This window comes from Brachyistius frenatus, unplaced genomic scaffold (genome assembly GCF_029030835.1).
Source record: "Brachyistius frenatus isolate BFR_SWC_R1_liver_20210118 unplaced genomic scaffold, ASM2903083v1 Contig_80, whole genome shotgun sequence".
In the NCBI taxonomy this organism is placed as follows: Eukaryota; Metazoa; Chordata; class Actinopteri; family Embiotocidae; genus Brachyistius; species Brachyistius frenatus.
The window spans coordinates 198,806-202,446 of NW_027210679.1; positions in this window are offsets into that span (position 1 = coordinate 198,806).

The following is a 3,641-nucleotide window of genomic DNA, read 5'->3' on the forward strand; positions in this document are numbered from 1 at the left end:
TGTTAGTTCAAAACAGCATCTTACTGGCCATTTTACAATGTAATTATGTCGCTAAATCGACGGTAGTGTTGAAGTTTACAACATGCATCTACCCAGAAGTTTTAGAGTGAATGACAGGGAGCTAAATCAGAGCATAAATGATCAGAAATGTAAAACATGTCACACTGTATAACTTCATCTCTTGACTGTCAACAGCAACTGACTGAGACTAGAATAAACTTGTCGTCCTTAGTTTAATCAGTTGTAGTGTTCAATAATAAACTGGGCTTCAACTACTAAATAATTTATAATCGGCTTAACAGTCGTAATGAGCTCTGAATGCTTCAAGAAAATGTTTTAATAATGTGCCTTCCAAGCAGTTATTAGTTTCACTTCATGGTCTGAAAATCAGCTTGCACAGAGTTGAGATCCATGTTTGTTTTATGGGATGAGGTTGAAAGCACTAGTTCATCATGATAGTTCATCCATATATGAGTGGATCATTTCTACACTTAAGATCTGAGCACCAGCTTTCAAGCAGCATTACAATAACAAGCTACTGTATGGAATAAGTAAATATTTTTTCAATAAAATCCAGAAAAAAAGTAAACATGAACTTTGTGAAAAGAATCATGTGAATATTGTTTTAGATTATTGCCTCAGACAGGTTGTTGGGACGTTGCAGGTTCAAATTTGGCTTTGAGCAGTCTTGGTAGAGCTACCCACAAGCCTGTGACTGCATTCATCTAGTTAACAGTCTGTACTGTGAACTGATGCACCTAATAACTGTGACAGGGGAACTAACAATATCACTACATAAAACTGAACATAAAAGCAAATAATCAAAGCACACAACGTAAAACAAGGACAAAAACAAAATTAAATTAAAAAGTCAGGAGAAGACAAGATAAACAATGATTGAGTAAAAGCACTTTGAGAGAAGGCAATAAGTAAAAAGATGTGTCTGTGAAAAAGTGTCGACAGATCTAGAGTGCCGTCCACGGTCAGGTGTACGTCGGAGCTTTGATGAGATCTTGTATGTCACACATAAAATGGGGCCAAGACATTCAGTGTTTTAAAAAACAATATCATTATCTTAAAACTGATTCTGAGAGAAACAAGTACTCAATGTAATGATTTTAAAAGTGGAGTGAAGTGTGTGTGTGTGTGTGGGGGGGGGGTGTCGCCTGAAGGAGCTGAAGCTCCGCCCACTCGCTGGAAGGTGTCCAGTGTTCTATAGGACAGTTGTGTGGCTGCAGTTCTTTTCCCCGCTAAGCGGTCCGTCTGACATCCAACCTCTCGGTGACTTTATGCATGATGTCACAATGGCACTCTGTCTCTCTGGTGGACACAGCATGCCTGCTTTGTGAAAACAGAATAGAATTAGAATGTATTTGTCCAATGAGTGAAACATACAGATGCAATAAAATCCAGCTTGTCCCCCTGAGCTGTAACTCAGGAGTAAAACTGGACACCAGAGACAGCAGACAGTGAGCTCTCCAACTACTTCTAATGCAGCTGCATTACAGTAGTGGAGTTAATAAGAGTGGAGGAGTCGCTTTAGTTCTGTAACGACTGCAACATGCACAACGCTGCATTGCATCACATGTCAATTCATTATATCACGTCAATTCAAGCTTAGAATCTGCTCAGGTCGAGCCGAAAGTCTTTCTCTTTTACTGATGTCCCTCCACCTCCTCCTCCACCTCCTCCTCCACCTGCTCTCTGCAGCCTCCTGCACATGGAGTCGGGCCGGTTTATCTGGACCGGTACCGGTACATGTAACCGAGAGGGTTGCTGATTGTAACATTACACACCGGAGTACAAAAACAACAACCCTAATTAATCGGGAGGACAAGATATCCTCTGGTCCATGTTTACCGTCACCCCGACATGTAAAATACAGAGTTACATATATTATAGTTACTTATCGGAGCTATATTGAGACGCATAAAAAAGCAGAAGAAGCTGTCCGTCTCCGGTGGAAGTTGGTGAAACAATCCGCTGTGAAATGGTCCCTGCAGAGGCGGCTGTTGGTGTTAATCCTAAAGTCCCCTTTAGCGAGGCTCTTCACGAAATCAATCCACCTCTTTTTCCTTTCTTCATCTGTAGGAAATTTAAATAGCGATGCAGCGCTGCTTTGGAGGCGCTTGCTTCCAGGAAAGATGCACTGGCGGGTGGAGGGAGACATCCTGTAGCAGCCAGCTGATGTACGATAACAATCTTACTACGGCAGGAGTAGAACCTGAAGTCGAGTGGGATGACCTCTTACGCAAATGAGCTCCAGGCTTTTATAGCACCGTGTGAGAGGAGGAACCATGCAGAGGGTTATATAAACCGTCTGTGCGCTAGCTCGGTGACGGACTGAAGCTAGGTTTTAGACCTGCCTAAAAAAACCTGAGCTGAAGACGGATGAGAAACTGTTCAACGGTCTAACTCCACATTTCAGTGCGACAAAGTTTTCAAACTTTGCACATGCTTTCAGCAACTCATTTTACATGTATATAATGTATTGAGAAACAAATCTTGGAATTTGCTTTCCAGCATCTTTAAATAATGAAAAAAAAAACATTTCTCATGGTCAAGGATGACACATAGGCTTTTGACCTGCGACTTGAGGGACTTCAGGTCTGTTTTTATTAGAGTGGCCACAAAGAACCGTCGACCTATTAAGTAAGACCTGAACCACTTAAGTACTGAGCCAGAAAGACAAGCCTGTGTTCCAGTCTGTCCAGGAGAATATTATGGTGTACAATATCACAGAGCTGTCTTTCATTCGTTTCCTAATGTTGTCTAATGTTTGTAAATATATATGTACAACAGCAAAGTTTGAAACTCATTTTTTTCAGTTTTTAAATGCAAAAGTGCTCATCTATCAATCGTGTCTTCACATACCTTAACATACCAAATACTGTGTGTGTGTGTGTGTGTGTGTGTGTGTGTGTGTGTGTGTGTGTGTGTGTGTGTGTGTGTGTGTGTGTGTGTGTGTGTGTGTGTGTGTGTGTGTGTGTGTGTGTGTGTGTGTGTGTGAGAGAGAAAGAGAGAGTGCTTTGGTGCACTTTGTCAAATCGTGGTCTCTTTTATTCATTGTGCAACAAGAACAGACTGCTTCTTTAAAGACACATTGAAACTACCAGCAGCATCATATGACATGTTGCCTGTGTGTGCCCTTTCTGTTTTGTGTTCAGAGTACGACTGCTTTGAATGGTGGGTGGCACTTTGGTTTCCTAACAGGAAGTGCTTACGTTGATGAATGGCAGTTTTTCCTCAGAGGAAAGAGTGGGTGACACAAGTTTGTGTTTAATTTCAGTATCAAAACCCAGTTAAACTCTCAGCTGGGCTTCAAAACACATTTGACACACTGCAAACAACGTGCTGTGATTGCGGGAAGATAAGGACAGCAGAGATGCAGATGACAATTCAGGGCCACGACAGGAGGGATTGTAGTGTTGGCTAAGGTTGTAATAAAATGCTCACTGGCTCACAAGTGAAGTTCATCGGAACATGTCAGTCAGCAGAGGAAGATGTCTGTTCTGTTAGATCGTTCTAGCTTTACACACACACACACACACACACACACACACACACACACACACACACACACACACACACACACACACACACACACACACACACACACACACACACACACACACACACAC